Here is a 21,292-nt window from a genome sequence, read left to right on the forward strand (position 1 = left end):
TGAAAATTCCCGTGAGAAATTACCTCAAAATTTGTCTGAAAACACAAATGCTCCTGGATATTTTCTGTTCAAAGGAAATCAAGTGAAATCTGCTGTTCAACCCATTGTCATGGGATTTTCAGTTTGTCTTGTCGTTAATTGTTGATATCTGTCTTTGCATTGTACGTAGCAGGCTGGTTTGTGCTGTGAAATACAACCAGCTATAATTCAATCCTGTTCTGGCCATCCCTCTGAAATATAACTGCTGCTGAGGCACATGATCTTCTGATGTATCGGAGCTGATGTATTGCAGTGATGGAAATTAAAGTTGATAATAATCTATCTGTAGAATCACTTCTTGTCCACAATTCTTCATCAGCATATAGATTGAGAAGTTGCTGAATGAAAATGTAATTCCTCCTGGGTTTGATGTAATCCTGGCAGCTGGTGGATGGAATGAAATGGTGGTGAATCTGCGGAATTAATTGTTACAGAAAGTTGTGGAGGCCAAGTCAATAGTTATTTTAAAGACTGAGATAGATTCTTGATTAGTACGGGTGCCAGGGGTTATGGGGAGAAGGTAGGAGAATGGGGCTGAGGGGGAGAGATAGATCAGCCATAATTGAATGGTAGAGTAGACTTGATGGGCCAAGTGGCCTATTTCTGCTCCTATAACGTATGAGCTGATGAAAGTCCAGAACTCCAGGCAGAAATTGATGCTATTTTCAGAAAATAGCCCAACCAGCTATCTTTCTCATGACATAGAACCGCAGTTCTCACATTTTTATAATATTCAGGTCAATTTAGTATTAGCTTTATCAGTCACAGTAGGCAAAGGATTTACACCTCATGTTAAAATGAAACTCATAGCCCAGATATTAGCCAGAGAAGTGCCATTGACATGCAGCACAGTTGGAGTGGAAGTGTGTCAGAAAATAAACCATACCTTTGGTGTCTTTGCTTGCACCTTTTGGGTGGAAGAAAGTTCATTCAGTTCACTATTCTTCTTCCTATACTTTCTTTAAATAACTGGGTTAATTATAATGATTACCAGGATGGCACGAATTTGTTCTTTGGTGCTTGAAATAACCAAAGATTATGTTTTTGAAGCATAAAGTTCTTAAATGCCATGGGCTGGGTACATGTGGAGTTCCTGTTCTCTTTGGTTGCAGAGTCTGAATTGAGGGGTTCTAGTGTTGAATGTTTTATCGTTATATGTCCCAAACAGAACAATGAAATTCTTACTTGCAGCAGCACAACAGAATATGTAAAAATAGTACTCTGTAAACAATATAATAAATTAGTTATACATGTATGTGTGTATATGTGTGTGTACATATATACACACACACACACACACATACATAAGCAAACACATACATAAATATACACACACATATAGGCACATACATACATATATTCATACAGTCTAGAAACTGACCCATCGGCCCAACTTGCCCAATCCCTTCGGCTCAACCTGCCCAACATGTCCCAGCTACACTTGTCCCACATACATACATTCATAATGAGAATGTGCAAACTCAACACGGACAGCACCCAAGGTCAGGAATGAACTAGGTGTTATCTTCTTCTTATCGAGTCCACACACAAGATTAGCAGTTGTTCAGCTAGAGCTGAACACACTTCTCGGCATCTGCACACAACGGTGTCTGTCTTGCGCTTCTTGTGCGTGATGGTGGAAAGATTGGTGAAAACAGGGCTGCGATGTGAACGCTCTTTCCTCGACCCCACTAGGTGTTGTGAGGCAGCAGCTCCACCAGCTGCGCCACTGTGCCACTGGAGTGGTTTAATGAGCACGGTGGCTTATTCTTCGTCCTTTAATTTGTGTTCTTAAAATGGCTGTCCGTTTTCTCACGGAGCAATTGTTGGAGGAGATTTTTAGTGAGTGCATTTTCATTAAAGAAATGGAAGCCATCTCTCCTGCATGTGTTCTCCATAAGCACAAGCAGAGGATTACCTCTGAATTCCAGAACAAGGGGTCACAGTTTAAGGATAAAGGGGAAATCCTTTAGGACAGAGATGAGAAAAACATTTTTCACACAGAGAGTGGTGAATCTCTGGAATTCTTTGCCACAGAATGTAGTTCAGGCCAGTTCATTGGCTATATTTAAGAGGGAGTTAGATGTGGCCCTTGTGGCTAAAGGGATCAGGGGGTATGGAGAGAAGGCAGGTACAGGATACTGAGTTGGATGATCAGCCATGATCGTATTGAATGGCGGTGCAGGCTCGAAGGGCTGAATGGCCTACTCCTGCACCTATTTTCTATGTTTCTATGTTTCTATGAATGCTTCTCCGAGGTGAAGTCAATTGGAGGTTGAGAAGTTTTCTCTGTGCTCCATGGAGAAACATGCTCTGAAGATATATCGGAACTGTCAGAGACTTGGATGGAGCAGTGAAGTAATACAATACAGCAATTGGCTGAAAGGAATGAGAGCGGTAGATCAAATTTAATAGTAGTGCTGGTACAACAAAATAGCAGTGATTTCGAGAACAATTAAGTAAGAAAATGCTGCAGTTAGTGCAGCAAAGGCATCTTCAGTTGATCTCCACAATGATAACTGCACCTCCATTTAGTGGATCCAGGGTAATTGGAAAGGACATGGAGCAAACTCACAATGACTTCTCCGCAATTGTTAAACAATTCAATTAGTCGGGATTGTCTTTGCTTTGATAGTTTGTTAATCATTCTTGACATGCAATAAGTAATTTGCTATCACAGTTTGAGTCAAACAAAGAGGTGCATGCTTGATGAATCAGATTATATGGTTTGAAGAGGTCACAGAGAACGTTGCTGAAGGGAGTGTAGATTCTAAAATGACACAAAGAGCTGGAGTAACTCAATGGGTCAGGCAGCATCTCTGGAGAACATGGATAGGTGAGAATTTGAGTTGGGAACCTGCTTCAGACTATTATTGTTGCTTTCCTGGATGAAATACGTTGTATCTGGTCCAAGTACACCGACCACTTGCTTACTGTATCATTTTTTATTATTCTATGATTTTTCTAAATTAATTTTTTTTAACTTTCTCAATTGTTTTCATTTAATTAATCCTTGCAATTAGTTTATAGGTTTTACAAGTCCCAAGTCCATGTGTTATTCCTCCTTGATCTCCTTTCCTTCAACGTCACCTTTTATTTTGTAACACACGGCTTAAAGATTGCTGGCTTTTGTAAATATCCCTGCCCTCGTCCATTTTCTGGGTAGATAATATTACAATTGTAATTTCTGAATTCTGAAAAGGCACAGTCTAATTGCTAAATCAACCAAAAAGTTTGACTGCAGCCTTTCATCACATTACAGGTGGCATACTAAATTAGACCTGCCCACTGTTTTAAGTGGTTGCTGCATGCAGGCAACACTAACTGTGCAATTCTTTGGTTGCACATGTCAGTAAGGACAGTGACATTATGAGCTATTGCTATTTAATAGCAGCCTGCATCCCTCAAAGGGAAGATAAATTGTAGCAGCATACAGCAAAATAAGCCTTCACACTTATATTCCTCTTCCTCCCACCCCCACGCTTCTTATTCCATTAGTTAGTTCTGCTTATTAGGATTGCACATTGATTACTGTTTGTACACAGTGAATGGGTTTATAATCTGCATGCTCTGCCCCCTGTGGTTGTTCATGACATACTGTATGTGGTTTAGAAAATCCTAACCCTAAACCACTTACTATTTACATCTTCTATGGAGCCTGTGCACACTCTACAAACCTGATTTATGAGCATTTGCGGACTGTATCGAATCTAAAATGTGGCTAATTCCTTCCCTCCTGCCACTCATGGCACCAGAGACCTGGGTTCATTTTTGACCTTGAGTGCCGTCTGTGTGGAGTTTGCAGGTTCTTCCCGTGACCGCGTGGGCATCCTCCAGGTGCTCCGGTTTCTTCCCGCATCTCCCTCAAAGACATGCCGGTTTGTTGGTTAATTGGCTGCTGTAAAATGCTCCCTAGTGTGCAGCGAGTGAATGCGAAAACATAGAACTAACGTGAAGATAAGTGATCGATGGTCAGAATGGACTGCGTGGGCCGAAGGGCCTGTCTCCATGTTGTATCTTTCAATCAAACAACCACTTGACTTGACTATGGGTTTGGTTTATTCCAAATAAAGGGAGCTAACCTTCTCCTGAAACACATGGCCATTTCCCCAAATGGAGTTGCCCCATGCAGTATAATGTGGATAAATGTGAGGTTATCCATTTTGGTGGCAAAAACAAGAAAGCAGACTATTATCTAAATGGTGGCCGACTAGGAAAAGGGGAGATGCAGCGAGACCTGGGTGTCATGGTACACCAGTCATTGAAAGTGGGCATGCAGGTGCAGCAGGCAGTGAAGAAAGCGAATGGTATGTTAGCTTTCATAGCAAAAGGATTTGAGTATAGGAGCAGGGAGGTCCTACTGCAGTTGTACAGGGTCTTGGTGAGACCACACCTGGAGTATTGCGTACAGTTTTGGTCTCCAAATCTGAGGAAGGACATTATTGCCATAGAGGGAGTGCAGAGAAGGTTCACCAGACTGATTCCTGGGATGTCAGGACTGTCTTATGAAGAAAGACTGGATAGACTTGGTTTATACTCTCTAGAATTTAGGAGATTGAGAGGGGATCTTATAGAAACTTACAAAATTCTTAAGGGGTTGGACAGGCTAGATGCAGGAAGATTGCTCCCGATGTTGGGGAAGTCCAGGACAAGGGGTCACAGCTTAAGGATAAGGGGGAAATCCTTTAAAACCGAGATGAGAAGAACTTTTTTCACACAGAGAGTGGTGAATCTCTGGAACTCTTTGCCACAGAGGGTAGTCGAGGCCAGTTCATTGGCTATATTTAAGAGGGAGTTAGATGTGGCCCTTGTGGCTAGGGGGATCAGAGGGTATGGAGAGAAGGCAGGTACGGGATACTGAGTTGGATGATCAGCCATGATCATATTGAATGGCGGTGCAGGCTCGAAGGGCCGAATGGCCTACTCCTGCACCTAATTTCTATGTTTCTATGTTTCTATCTCTAAGGTCATCTGTTTTGTACTATTGCTGTAAGAGTTAATAACAGCACAGGCTTTGATTCTGATGCCATTTTGACATAAAGCACTGAGAATTTGAAGAATAGATATGTAAGCATTTGCAAATGAATGGCTGCAAGATTTGCAAAAATTGAAAAGGACATATTTTGAATGTAAACATAAAGGTTTGGGATTCAGCAAAATGCCAAAAAATTCAATTATTTCATTGTTGAATTATTTATAGTAGGATATTGATGAAAGCCATTTTATTGAACTTTAATTACTCATTCCATATTGATCACCAGATAACCTCAAGGGGTTCCTCATTGAAGTTGACTGAAAGCTTGCTTGCATTGCATTTCTTCACGCAAAGAGAGATGGTGATGGCCACATTGATGTAACAGACAGAACTTGAGAACATATACTGTATTTAATTTTGTTTCATCATTATTATGATTTAAATCATAAAGATTCAATTACATATATTTACAACATGGAATAATATAATGATAATGCTAAGAGGAATACCAATATAATAGGAATGTGAAATGCATCTTTGGTCATAGAGTTGTAAGTGTGCTCCTAAAGCTAACCTTTAGTCTACTTCAGTAAAAACACTGAGTCAAGCACTGGATCAACTAAACTTTATTTTTGAACGAACAACAAATCCCCCTATACGATACCAAAACCACTGCGGGTTCGATCCTTGTCTCTGCCTGGCCAAGCCCTTCAGCCTCGTGCAAGCAGACACTACCAAAAGGTCACGCAGTCCCAAGCGCTCTTCCAGAAGATCGACACCGATCCAAATGAGGGCAACCTATTATAGGTCATCGAACCCTGAGGGGCTGAACTACATAGGGGTGTTTCCCCTTATAAACTAATCACACATATCGATTACATTAAAGTATTATTGACAGTCCCCCAACCGATTACAAAGAGTCCCAACACAATGTTTCTACAGAAGCTTCTGGAAGGAAGTCAATTAATCAAATAACGCACCATTCTCCTGGGTAATGTAAACAATTCAAACAAGGCTTCACACTTCAGCCAATCCTCAAACAGCAGTAAAAAACACTTAGCAACATTATTAACACTATTTACAATTCCGATCAAAGCAATGCATTCAGCAATCCAATCAAAGCAATGCATTCAGCAATCCAATCAAAGCAATGCATTCAGCAATCCAATCAAAGCAATGCATTTGAGTTTCTTTGCAAAGTCCTCATACATATTATCAATTAGGAGGACATCTTAATCTTTTCCCACCCTGCATATCAATCTAGGGCTCAGACTGGCTGGCGCCATTCACAGCCTGTAATTTTCCACGGACAAGGGTTAAGCAAATCTTACAAATGCAGGGAACCTCCATTTTATCGTGTCTTTAATTTGGTCAATATTAACAGAGTCATATGGCATCGATGCAGGCACTTTGGCCCAACTTGCCCACACCAACCAAAATGCTCCATTTATATTAGTTCCCCATACCAGTATTTGGAAAGGTCTTTTGAATGTTGTGCAGCAACTACCTCATCTGGCAGCTCATTCAATATAACCATATAACCATATAACAATTACAGCACGGAAACAGGCCATCTCGGCCCTACAAGTCCGTGCCGAACAACTTTTTTCCCTTAGTCCCACCTGCCTGCACTCATACCATAACCCTCCATTCCCTTCTCATCCATATGCCTATCCAATTTATTTTTAAATTATACCAACGAACCTGCCGCCACCACTTCCACTGGAAGCTCATTCCACACCGCTACCACTCTCTGAGTAAAGAAGTTCCCCCTCATGTTACCCCTAAACTTCTGTCCCTTAATTCTGAAGTCATGTCCTCTTGTTTGAATCTTCCCTATTCTCAAAGGGAAAAGCTTGATCACGTCAACTCTGTTTATCATTTTAAAGACCTCTATCAAGTCCCCCCTTAACCTTCTGCGCTCCAGAGAATAAAGACCTAACTTATTCAACCTATCTTGGAGCGCTTCTACCGTCGTCTCCGCCTCACAGCGTACTTCCATGGGAAGGAGTCCTCGCCCCCCAATGATGACCCCTTTTCCCGTCTCCAACGCACCCCCTCCTCGTGGAACCCCCCTCATAAAGTCCCGGCTCTGGAACTCTTTATCCAGAACTGCCGCCGCGACGTCAACCGCCTCAACTTCTCCACTCCCTTGTCTCACTCTAAACTTTCCCCCTCTGAATGCACTGCCATTGAATCACTTCGCAAAAACCCAGACCGGGTCATCAAACCAGCCGACAAGGGAGGTGCCGTGGTAGTCTGGCACGTCGATCTCTACAAACCTGAGGCCACGCGCCAACTCTCGGACACCTCCTCCTACTTACCCTTGGACCATGACCCCACTGACGAGCACCAGGCCACCATTTCTAGCACCATCACCGACTTCATCAATTCCCACGCCCTGCCCGACCAAGCTTCCAACCTCATCGTTCCCCAGCCCCGCACGGCCCGTTTTTACCTTCTCCCCAAAATCCACAAACCCGGTTCTCCCGGCAGACCCATTGTCTCTGCGTGTTCGTGCCCCACCGAACTCATCTCCACATACCTTGACTCCATCCTATCCCCCTTGGTCAAATCCCTCCCCACCAATGTTCTAGACACCTCAGACACTCTCCGCCGCCTCCACGCATTCCACTCTCTGGGCCCTCACCCCCCCATCTTCACCATGGATGTCCGGTCACTCTACACCTCCATCCCCCACCAGGATGGCCTCGGAGCCCTCCGGTTCTTCCTCGACCAGAGGAGCAACCTATACCCAGCCACTGACACTCTCCTCCGCTTAGCGGAGTTGGTCCTCACCCTCAACAACTTCACATTTGACTCCTCCCATTTCCTCCAAACACAAGGCGTAGCTATGGGCACACGCATGGGCCCCAGCTACGCCTGCCTCTTTGTCGGGTACGTTGAACAATCCTTGTTCGAGACGTACCAGGGCCCCATCCCCGACCTCTACCTCCGTTACATTGACGACTGCTTTGGGGCCACCTCCTGCACCTACACACAACTGACTGACTTCATCCACTTCACCACCAACTTCCATCCGGCACTCCAATACACCTAGACGATTTCCGACACTTCCCTACCATTCCTTGACCTCACCATCTCCATCGCAGGGGACAGACTCCTGACCGACATACATTACAAACCCACTGACTCACATGGCTATCTGGACTACACGTCTTCCCACCCTGCCCCCTGTAATGACTCCATCCCCTACTCCCAATTCCTCCGCCTACGCCGCATCTGTTCCCAGGATGAGACATTCCACACCAGGGCATCGGAAATGTCCTCGTTCTTCAGGGAACGGGTATTCCCCTCCGCCACCATAGATGAGGCTCACACCAGGGTCTCATCCACACCCCGTAACACTGCTCTCTCTCCCCATCCCCGCACTCGCAACAAGGGCAGAGTCCCTCTGGTCCTCACCTTTCACCCCACTCGCTGCCAAATACAACACATAATCCTCCGCCATTTCCGCCACCTCCAACGTGACCCCACCACTCGCCACATCTTCCCATCTCCTCCCATGTCTGCCTTCCGCAAAGACCGCTCCCTCCGCAACTCCCTCGTTAATTCTTCCCTTCCCTCCCGCACCACCCCCTCCCCGGGCACTTTCCGTTGCAACCGCAAGAAATGCAACACCTGTCCCTTCACCTCCCCCCTCGACTCCATTCAAGGACCCAAGCAATCGTTCCAGGTGCGACAAAGGTTCACCTGTATCTCCTCCAACCTCATCTACTGCATCCGCTGCTCTAGATGTCAGCTGATTTACATCGGGGAGACCAAGCGTAGGTTGGGCGATCGTTTCGCCGAACACCTCCGCTCAGTCCGCAATAACCTACCTGACCTCCCGGTGGCTCAGCACTTCAACTCCCCCTCCCATTCCCAATCCGACCTTTCTGTCCTGGGTCTCCTCCATTGCCAGAGTGAGCAACAGCGGAAATTGGAGGAACAGCACCTCATATTCCGTCTGGGGACCTTGCGTCCTTATGGCATTAACATTGAATTCTCCCAATTTTGCTAGCCCTTGCTGTCTTCTCCCCTTCCTTAACCCTCTAGCTGTCTCCTCCCACCCTCCCATCCGCCCGCCCTCGGGCTCCTCCCCCTCCTCCCCTTTTCCTTCTTTCTCCCACCCCCCATCAGTCTGAAGAAGGGTTTCGGCCCGAAACGTCGCCTATTTCCTTCGCTCCATAGATGCTGCTGCACCCGCTGAGTTTCCCCAGCAATTTTGTGTACCTATCTCTGTAACTTAGTTGTTGAAACCCAGGCAACATTCTAGTAAATCTCCTCTGTACTCTCTCTATTTTGTTGACATCCTTCCTATAATTGGGCGACCAAAATTGTACACCATACTCCAGATTTGGTCTCACCAATGCCTTGTACAATTTTAACATTACATCCCAGCTTCTATACTCAATGCTCTGATTTATAAAGGCTAGCATACCAAAAGCTTTCTTTACCACCCTATCTATATGAGATTCCACCTTCAAGGAACTATGCACGGTTATTCCCAGATCCCTCTGTTCAACTGTATTCTTCAATTTCCTACCATTTATCATGTACGTCCTATTTTGATTTGTCCTGCCAAGGTGTAACACCTCACATTTATCAGCATTAAACTCCATCTGCCATCTTTCAGCCCATTTTTCCAAATGGCCTAAATCACTCTGTAGACTTTGGAAATCCTCTTCATTATCCACAACACCCCCTATCTTGGTATCATCTGCATACTTACTAATCCAATTTACCACCCATTCATCCAGATCATTGATGTACATGACAAACAACAAAGGACCCAACACAGATCCCTGAGGCACCCCACTAGTCACCTGCCTCCAACCCGACAAACAGCCATCCACCATTACCCTCTGGCTTCTCCCATTCAGCCACTGCTGAATCCATCTTGCTATTCCTGCATTTATACCCAACAGTTTAACCTTCTTAACCAACCTTCCATGAGGAACCTTGTCAAAGGCCTTACTAAAGTCCATATAGACAACATCCACTGCTTTACCCTCGTCAATTTCCCTAGTAACCTCTTCAAAAAATTCAAGAAGATTAGTCAAACATGACCTTCCAGGCACAAATCCATGTTGACTGTTCCTAATCAGACCCTGTTTATCCAGATGCTTATATATATTATCTCTAAGTATCTTTTCCATTAATTTGCCCACCACTGAAGTCAAACTAACAGGTCTATAATTGCTAGGTTTACTCTTAGAACCCTTTTTAAACAATGGAACAACATGCGCAGTACGCCAATCCTCGGGGACTATTCCCGTTCCTAATGACATTTGAAACATTTCTGTCATAGCCCCGGCTATTTCTACACTAACTTCCCTCAATGTCCTAGGGAATATCCTGTCAGGACCTGGAGACTTATCCACTTTTATATTTTCCAAAAGTGTCAGTACTTCTTTTACTTTGAAACTCATAGTATCCATAACTACTCTACTCGTTTCCCTTACCTCACATAATTCAATATCCTTCTCCTTGGTGAATACCGAAGAAAAGAAATTGTTCAATATCTCCCCCATCTCTTTTGGCTCTGCAGATAGCTGCCCACTCTGTTTCTCCAATGGACCATTTTTATCCCTCGTTATCCTTTTGCTATTAATATAGCTGTAGAAACCCTTTGGATTTACTTTCACCTTACTTGCCAAAGCAACCTCATATCTTCTTTTAGCTTTTCTAATTTCTTTCTTAAGATTCTTTTTACATTCCTTATACTCCACAAGCACCTCATTTACTTCATGCTGCCTATAATTATTGTAGATCTCCCTCTTTTTCCGAACAAGGTGTCCAATTTCCCTTGAAAACCAGGGCTCTTTCCAATTTTTACTGTTTCCTTTCAACCGAACAGGAACATAAAGATTCTGTACTCTTAAAATTTCCCCTTTAAATGTCCACCATTTCTCTTCTACATCTTTCCCATAAAACAAAGTGTCCCAGTCCACTCCTTTTAAATCATCTCGCATCTCATCAAAGTTAGCCTTTCTCCAATCAAAAATCTAAACCCTAGGTCCAGTTCTAACCCTCTCCATAATTATATTGAAACTAATGGTATTGTGATCACTGGACCCGAAGTGCTCCCCAACGCATACCTCCGCCACCTGTCCCGTCTCATTTCCTAACAGGAGGTCCAGCACTGCCCCTCCTCTAGTAGGTACCTCTATGTATTGCTGCAAAAAACTATCCTGCACACATTTTACAAACTCCAAACCATCCAGCCCATTTACAGAATGTGTTTCCCAGTCTATGTGTGGAAAGTTGAAATCTCCCACAATCACTACCTTGTGCTTACTACTAATATCTGCTATCTCCTTACATATTTGCTCTTCCAATTCTCGTTCCCCATTTGGCGGTCTATAATACACCCCTATAAGTGTTGCTACCCCTTTCCCACTTCTCAGTTCCACCCAAATAGCCTCCCTAGATGAGCCCTCCAATCTATCCTGCCAAAGCACTGCTGTAATATCTTCCCTGACTAGCAATGCAACACCTCCACCTCTTGCCCCTCCAATTCTATCACACCTGAAGCAACGAAATCCTGGAATATTTAGTTTCCAATCACAGCCCTCCTGCAACCATGTTTCACTGATCGCCACAACATCATACTTCCAGGTATCTATCCAGACTCTAAGCTCATCCACCTTTCTTACAATGCTCCTAGCATTAAAATATGCACATTTAAGAAACCCCCCGTCTCTTCTTCTCTGTTTATTTCCTTTTTTTTCTTTCTCCTCTTGTGTCCGAGTGCTTCCCTTTTCTGCTTCCTGCCTCCCATTCTGTCTACTAGCTTTCTCTATTTGAGTCCCTCGCCCCAACCATTCTAGTTTAAAGTCTCCCCAGTGACCTTTGCAAATTTCCCCGCCAGGATATTGGTCCCCCTCGGGTTCAAGTGCAACCCATCCTTTCTGTACAGGTCCCACCTTCCCCAAAAGAAGTCCCAATGATCCAGAAACTTGAATCCCTGCCCTCTGCACCAGTCTTTCAGCCACGCATTTATCCTCCACCTCGCTCCATTCCTACTCTCACTGTCGCGTGGTACAGGCAGTAATCCTGAGATTGTTACCTTTTTGGTCCTTTTCCTTAACTCTCCTGCCAACTCCCTAAATCCTCCCTTCAGGACCTCTTCACTTTTTTTACCTATGTCATTTGTACCAATATGTACCACGACCTCAGGCTCCTCTCCCTCTGATTTCAGGATATCTTGGATGCGTTGAGACACGTCCGAGACCTTGGCACCAGGGAGGCAGACCACCATCCTGGTCTCCCGACTGCGTCCACAGAAACGCCTATCCGACCCCCTAACAATAGAGTCCCCAATTACTATTGCCCTCTTCTTTTTTTCCCTACCTTCCGGAGCAACAGGGCTGGTCTCTGTGCTGGAGGCCCGTCCGCTCTCGCTACCCCCGGGTAGGCTGTCACCCCCATCCGTACTCAAACAGGAGTACTTATTTGCAAGGTGTACCGACATTGGTGTACTCCCTCGTTCCTGCCTCTGCCCCTTCCCCTTCCCCTTCCTTAGCGTGACCCACATGTCTCTCTCCCGTGGTTTTGGAGTGACCACCTCCGTATAACTCCCCTCTATGACCTCCTCACTCTACCTGACCAGACAGAGGTCATCGAGCTGCTGCTCCAGGAACCTAATACGGTCCCTTAGGAGCCCCATCTCTCTGCACCTGGTGCAGATGTGGACGTCTGGAGGGCCATCCGCCACCATGACCTCCCACATCTGACATCCAGAACAGTACACTGCTCTGACTGTCATTCTCTCGCCTTACCCTGGATCCAATACCAGTATAATCCAATAGAAACTGCTGGGAGAAATCAGCAGGTATCTGACACAAACAGCTGCTCCCTCTTGCCCTTTAAACTGCACCTTTATTATATAAACAAAAAGCACTGTACCTTTAGCCCACTGTACCCTTGGCTCACTGTACCTTTACTAAAGCACTGTACCTTTAGCCAGAAAGCAGAAATGCTAACCTGAGGTTGCACCCAATCAGCTGCTTCCTCTAGTCTGCTTCCGCCAATCAGCGGCTTCCACCAGAAACCCTCCCTATGGAGTGTGGAACGTTACGGGATTTGGTTAAGGGATATACCCACCATCCGTTGTGTAAAAAAAATTGCCCCTCAGATTCCTCTTAGATCTTTCTCCACCCACCATAAACCTATGATCTCTAGTGCTTGATACCTCTACTCTGGGTAAAACACTCCATGCATTGACCTTATCTATTCCCTTCATGATCTTATACACCTCTATAAGATCACTCCTCATCCTCCCGCAATCCAAGGAATGAAGTCCTAGTCTGCTCAGCTGCTCTTGAAGCTCAGACCCTCAAGTCCTGGCAACAGGACCCTTGTGCCATAGATGGGTGCCATTGGTTGGAGAAGATGAGAAGTAGACTTGATGGGTCGAATGGCTTAATTCTACTCCTATCTCTTGTAATTTTATGATAAAGGAAATACTCTGGAAATCAGTAATGAAACAATCAGAAGATGTTCCAAAGAGGATCTCCGTTAGCTCTCACTAGTTGGTTGGTCAAACTTCTCATACAATAATAGAAGAACAGATGAATTGTTTAACCTTTCTCCAGCTTCTTGGTCCATCTCCATTTGTATTGATTATAACCTTTGGATGTTCAATCCAGTCAGTGAACTCGTGCACCCTGTCTTCCTGAGAAGATGGCGGGTGTGCGGGAATGGGCGCCGTCTGTGTATGGCAGCCTGCCCGCAGTCCATCTCTTCACCTTTTTTTAATTTTAAGTCCTGTCCAAAATGTTAGTGGAGGTCTTTTATGTGGTGGGTGGGGGTGGGGAAGGGGGAAACTTTAATTCTTAGTCACCTCTCTGGTCGGAGAGGCAGCATCCTTCCGAGCTGCTTCTTCGCCCCGTCCTCGCGGCCTACCATCGAGAATGGGGCAGCGTTTCCTGTCGGGACCGGCCGGGACTACAGCTTCGGCGGCGGCGCAGCGCAAGGACACCATCACGGAGCGGGGCCACGGAGCGGGCGATGCCTTGCCGGGTCGCCGTGCGGTAAGCTCCGGAGCGTTGTGGCCGCCGACACCCGGCATCGCGGAGCTGTGGCTGCGGGCATCCGGCCGCGGGCGGCGCTGGATTTGGAGCGCCGCGGAGCCAGGGATTGAGTTCGCCGGGGTCGGATCTCCAACCGGCGCGGCCTGAAGTCTACGAGTGCCCCGGTCTCCGGTCTCCGGGGAGGAGGCAGCCGCTCCAGACTTTCCAAGCCGCTTGAGGAATTGTTTCACCCGACGCCAGAGTTCCATCTTCACGGCAAGAGGGCCCTGAAAATCATCGGACTGGCTGCAAGGCCACAAATGGGCCCCGACCTCGGGTGTTTCAGAGGGACTTAACTTTCTGGTGCCTTTCCCCACAGTGGACATTTTTGATTCTGTTGTGGGGGGATGTTTGTGTTGAACTATAATGTGTTGTGTCCATTTTCTTTCTTTCTTTATTTTTAACCTTTTTCTATGGTTTGTATGGAAACTTATTATTTAATTTATGTAAAGCACTTTGGTGTCAATGCAAATTGACTTAAAACGTGCTATATAAATAAAACTTACTTACTTACTTACTTACTTACTTACTTACCCAGCAATACAATGTTTTGAGTTACTAACCTTCATTTAAATCACGCTGGAGAGAGCACAGTTGTCATCTCAACCCATTGTACTGGGTTAAGATCAGCCGTTATGACAATAGTAATTTCCTTGCATTGTACTGAGTTGAGGTTGACCAAGTTAACTTGGCCACCATGGTGATTATTGCAAGGAATGGGCTGAGAAGGAAGAAGGGTCTCGACCTGAAACGTTACCCATTCCTTCTCTCCAGAGAAGCTGCCTGTCCCGCAGAGTTATTCCAGCTTTTTGTGTCTATCGAAGGGCGACATGTTATGTTGTTGTGATCATCAAAGTGATGACCCTACCATGGTCGTGGTTCAAATCATTTTATAGGAGTTTGTAAGAGCTAATAAAATAAAAGTGACAAGTTAGAAGCTAACAAAATTGACTCATTATCCTACTCATTTCCTTTTTTCTATCAAAGATATTAGCTGGCATGTTTTACTGTTTGGTTCTGGTTTAAACTTTTTTTTAAAAACTCCAACAAACGGCAATTTAATTCTTTGGATGTTTTACTTTAAGTAGGTACTCTCTTAATTTAGTACTCCTTTCTAGTGCAGTGCTGGAGCTGCTGCCTTACAGCAACCGAGACCCGAGTTTGATCCTGACTACAGGTGCTGTTTGTACAGACTTTGTATGTTCTCCCCGTGACCACGTGGGTTTTCCCCAGATGTTCTGGTTTCCTTATACACTCCAAAGACGTACAGGTCTGCAGGTTAATTGGCTTCAGTAAAGATTGTAATTTGTCTCCAGCATGTAGGATAGTGTTAGTGTACCGGGATCAGTGGGCAGGAAGGCCTGTTTCCGCACCTAAACTAAACTAAGTACCAATCAACAGGATTGACATTACCTTGCGACACAAGACCTCATTATGTCCTGGGCCTCCTCCATTGCCAGAGTGAGGCCTGGTGCAAATTGGAGGAACAGCACCTCATATTTCGCTTGGGTAGTTTACACCCCAGCAGGATGAACATTGACTCCTCTAATTTTAGATAGCCCTTGCTTTTTCCCTCTTTCCCCTCCCAATTCCCAGCTCTCCCACAAGCCTACTGTCTCTGCCTCTTCATTTCCTACTCACACCCTAACATCAGTCTGAAGAAGGGTCTCGACCCGAAACATCACCTATTCCTTCTCTCCATAGATGCTGCCTCACCCGCTGAGTTTCTCCAGCATATTTTGTCTACCTCATTATATACATTTTCTTTTGCTAAAGTGTAATAATGGATCAACTGAATGAGATAAAGTTAAGAGTATGTTGTAGTACCTCCAGCAAGGGAGTGTGAACGAAGTGTTCGGTTCAGGGGTCTGATAGCAGTGGGAAATAAATTGTTCTTAAGTCCGGACATTCAGGCTTTCAGATTCCTGTATACAAGGTCCGAAGAGAGAAAGGGACTGAGCAGGGTATATTCTTACCGTGTATATTCTCATCCAAATCATTGATATAGATGACAGATGGTAATGGGCCTGGCACCAAACCCTGAGGCACACCACTAGTCCCAGGCTTCCACTCCGAGAAGCAAACTTCCGCCATCACCCTCTGCCCCCTTCCACAAAACCAATTTTCTATCCATTCAGCTATCTCTCCTTGGATACCATGCAATCTAACCTTCCACAGCAGCCTACCACGAGGAATCTTGTCAAATGCTTTGCTGAAGTCCATAGATACAACATCTACAGCTCTGCCGTCATCGACCATTTTTGGTCGTGCCTTCAAAAAACGCAATCGGATTTGTGAGACACGACCTCCGACATACAAAACAATGCCTGCTCAGGTCAAGGCACGAAAATCTGAATGTGGTCACTTAAATAATAGCATATTGTACTTTTTTTCCCACTGTGTTATATATGTGCTTTAACTTTCTTTACTTGTATTGTGAATAATAAACTTTGAGAACAAGGTTCCTTTTAGTCTCTGAGTATCAAAGGTTGAATCTAATAAAAATTACTTACAAGGAACACATAATGAGGTCAGGAGTTTGGTAATTTATATCAGGATATCATGCACAAACAGCATGGGTTAGTGGACAGTGTGCATTAGCTATATCTCCTTAAAGTCTTGAGTTGCACGTTGGTTCTGTTCATGCATCAATCACAGGGACAAAGACCAGGACAGTTAAAGGACAATAGTTTAATAGCTTTTAACACGGGGGATTGCTTGCGAGTCCAAATTGCTGCACCATATTTCTGCTGAGGTTTCATCAGAGCTGAGCTAAATAGAAAGCTCAGTGAAAACATATTTTCAAAAATGATTGGGGAAAGGGGGCCGGTAGCTCAATCATATCGGCTGATGTAGATGCAAGGAGCTGAAGATGCTGGTTTACAAAAAATGACATGAAGTGCCGGAGTAGCTCATTTGGGTCAGGCAGCATCTCTGGAGGACATAGATAGGTAATGTTTCGCGTCAGGACCTTCTTCAGATTGGGTTCAACCCAAAATGTCACCCATCTATGTTCTCCAGAGATGCTGCCTGACCCGCTGACTTACTCCAGCACGTTGCACCTTTGCAGTAAAGGTGTTTTGTGCACCTTTTAAGTTGTACCCAACCCTTCAATTTACTCAGCCTGAAGAAGAGTCTCGACCCGATACGTTACACATTTCTTCTCTCCAGAGATGCTGCCTGTCCCGCTGAGTAACTCGAACATTTTGTGTCTATCTTCTATTTAACCCAGCACCTGCAGTTCTTTCCTACACCTTCAATTTACATTGCGTGTTGCATGCTAGTGCACAGAATATTTGAGAGGTCAGAGGGATTCCTGCCAGCAGGTGGTGAATTGTTGATCTTCCTTCAGATTTTGAACCCACCACATCAGCAGATTCGTTGTTGTGTAATGTTGCGCTCGGTTATGTTGCTCTTGCTCCTGCCGCAGGAATTGAATGTTCCTAGTCTATGGAGTTCAGTATAAAAACCAGATGTGTGATTTCCAGCTGTTGTATTTAAAGCTTTGGGTATGGGATCTGATGCTTGATTTGATGCCATTTGTGAAAAATCAATCATAGGCTGTGATCATATGAGTTACAGTTTCGAATCTACCCAGGTTTCATAACAAGAGGATTTCCGTATAGGAGTAAAGAGGTTCTTCTGCAGTTGTATAGGGCTCTGGTGAGACCACATCTTGTGTATTGTGTACAGTTTTGGTCTCCTAATTTGAGGAAGGACATCCTTGTGATTGAGGCAGTGCAGCGTAGGTTCACGAGATTGATCCCTGGGATGGCGGGACTGTCATATGAGGTAAGATTGAAAAGACTAGGCTTGTATTCACTGGCGTTTAGAAGGATGAGGGGGAATCTTATAGGAACATATAACATTATAAAAGGACTGGACAAGCTAGATGCAGGAAAAATGTTCCCAATGTTGGGCGAGTCCAGAACCAGGCCCACAGTCTTAGAATAAAGGGGAGGTCATTTAAGACTGAGGTGAGAAAAAACTTTTTCACCCAGAGAGTTGTCAATTTATGGAATTCCCTGCCACAGAGGGCATGGGAGGCCAAGTCACTGGATGGATTTAAGAGAGGGTTAGATAGAGCTCTATGGGCTAGTGCAGTGAAGGGATATGGGGAGAAGGCAGGCACAGGTTATTGATAGGGGATGATCAGCCATGATCACAATGAATGGCGGTGCTGGCTCCAAGGGCCGAATGGCCTCCTCCTGCACCTATCTTCTATGTTTCTATGTTTGAATATAGGAGTAAAGAGGTCCTTCGGCAGTTGTACATGGCCCTGGTGAGAACACATCTAGTGTATTGTGTGCAGTTTTGGTCTCCTAGTAACTTAGCAAATTTGCTGATGACACAAAGCTGGGTGGCAGTGTGAACTGTGAGGAGGGTGCTATGAGGATGCAGGGTGACTTGGACAGGTTGGGTAAGTGGGCAGATGAATGGCAGATGCAGTTTAATGAGGATAAATAGGATGTTATCTACTTTGGTGGCAAGAACAGGAAGGCAGATTATTATCTGAATGGTGTCAAGTTAGGAAAAGGGGAAGTACAATGAGATCTAGGTTTCTTTGTACATCAGTTACTGAAAGTAAGCATGCAGGTACAGCATGCAGTGAAGACAGTAAGCATGCAGGTACAGCACGCAGTGGCATGTTGGCCTTCATAACACGAGGAGTTGAATATAGGAGCAAAGAGGTCCTTCTGCAGTTGTACAGGGCCCTGGTGAGCCCACATCTGGAGTATTGTGTGCATTTTTGGTCTCCTAATGTGAGGAAGGACATCGTTGCTATTGAGGCGGTGCAGCGTAGGTTCACGAGGTTAATCCCCAGGATGGTGGGACTGTCATATGAAGAAAAATGGGAAAGACTGGGCTTGTATTCATTGGAATTTAGAAGGATGAGAGGGTATCTTATAGAAACATATAAAATTATAAAAGGACTGGTCAAGCTAGATGCAGGAAAAATGTTTGCAATGTTGGGGGAGTCCAGAAGCAGGGGCCACAGTCTAAGAATAAAAGGCAGGCCATTTAAAATTGAGATGAGAAAAAACTTTTTCACCCAGAGAGTTGAGAATTTGTGGAATTCTCTGCCACTGAAGGCAGTGGAGGCCGATTCACTTGATTAATTTAAAAAAAGAATTAGATAAATCTCTAGGGGCTAGCGGAATCTAGGGGTATGGGGAGAAGGCAGGCACAGGTTGCTGTCGTGGATGATCAGTCATGATCACAATGAATGGTGATGCTGGCTCGAAGGGCCAAATAGCCTCCTCCTGCACCTATTTTCTATGTTTCTATGTATTGCAGCAAATCATTCCTCTGGAATGGCTCTATTCTAAACTCGTACCTAATGAAAGTGTCTTTTTAATTAACTGAGTCAATTCAATGGGCATGCCTGATCGGATTGGTCTAGGTGGTGGTGCATTTTTGCTATTAGGTGTCTGGCAATTATATGTAATACCTTCTAATCCAGGAAGCATTTTGGTAAACCTTTTCAGCAGCCTCTTCAAAGCCATCATATCCGTCTTGCAATGGAGCAACTAGAACTGCTCAGAATATCTCAAATTCAGCCTAACCAAAGTCCTATGAAACTGCAATGTAACTTCCTGCTCTGGTACTCTGTTGCATAACTGATAAAGGCAAGCATACCATATACTTATTTACCACTCTCTCTCCTTGTATTGCACTTTTGGCCTCTCTGGACTTAGACCCCAACATCCCTTTGTACATCAGTGCTGATAAAGATCTTGCCACTAATTGGAAACTTTCTCCTTACATTCGACCTCTCAAAATGCACTTGTTTTGGTTAAAGGCCATCTGCTGTTCCTCTTCCCATAATTGTAACTAAACTGTTTCCACTGAATTGTTTGACAGCCTTCCTCGTTGTTCACAACTCCACCAATCTTTGGTGTCACCTGCCAATTGACTCGCCAAACAATCTTCATTAATGCTCATATTATCATAAACAACAGTGATCCCAGCACACATCCCAAAGGAACTCCACTGGTCACAAACCTCCAACTAGAACTACGCCTGTCCACACTATCTCTACCCCCTGTCTTCTCTGGGCCATCAGGTCACTCATGCATCAGAATCTTCTGAATCAACCTACTTTTAGGGACTTTATCAAATGCTTCACTAAAATCCATGTAGACAACAGTCACTGTCTTACCCTCATCAATCACCTTCATCTCCTCAAAAAAGTGTTATTATTACTATAAATTATTAAGAGCACAACAAGCCATGGGCAGTCATGGTACTGTTCCTATTTACCTCATTCTAATCCCAAATAATCTTCTCTCTTAGCATATCCGACACTGTCACGAGGCTCACAGACCCATAACTTCCCAGATCACCTCTACTTTCCTTCTTAACTGAAGAAACAATATTGGCTCTAGTTCTCCAGTAGAACCTGTGGCTATAGAGAATACAACAATCTTTGCCAAAGCTTCTGTAAACCTGCATTTCTCAATAAGTTATTGCAGTGGTTGGAAATGAAAACTTTTGATCAACTAACAATTATTGCATCAAGAACCAAGAATTAAAAAAAATAATAATTGGAATCATTTTATTGGATCTTAGTTGCTCCATGTACAATCAAAGCCTTGACTATCACTGATTTTGATGGGCCTTCAGCACTGGAATAGGGATCTAATCAAACAAAGTTGAATGACTTGGACACAAGGAAAGGGCTGGAATCCTGCGTGGAACACAAGATGCCTCGGCAAGGCCACCAGCATAATCAAGGACCAGTCTCACCCTCCACCACTCTCTCTTCTCCCCTCTCCCATCAAGCAAAAGTTATAGACATTAGAAATTGCTTACCTCCAGATTCAGGGGCAGTTTCTTCCCAGCTGTTATCAGGCAACCAAACTGTTGTCTTGACAATGGGAGAATGGCTCTGACTATCCATCTACCTCATTGGGGGTCTTCAAACTATCCTTAATCGGACTACTTTACTGGACTTTATCTGGCACTAAATATTATACCCTTCATCCTGAATCTGAACACTGTGGACGGCTTGATTGTAATCGTGTATAGTCATTTTGCCAACTGGATATCATGCAACTAAAAGCTTTTCATTGTACCTCGCTAGACATGACAATAGTAATCTAAACTAAACTCAAAAAAGTGCTGGAGTAACTTTGTGGGTCAGGCAGCATCTCTGAAGGATATGGATAGGTGATGTTTCGAGTTGGGACCAAAC

The sequence above is a fragment of the Amblyraja radiata genome, chromosome 12, assembly GCF_010909765.2.
Source record: "Amblyraja radiata isolate CabotCenter1 chromosome 12, sAmbRad1.1.pri, whole genome shotgun sequence".
NCBI lineage: Eukaryota > Metazoa > Chordata > Chondrichthyes > Rajiformes > Rajidae > Amblyraja > Amblyraja radiata.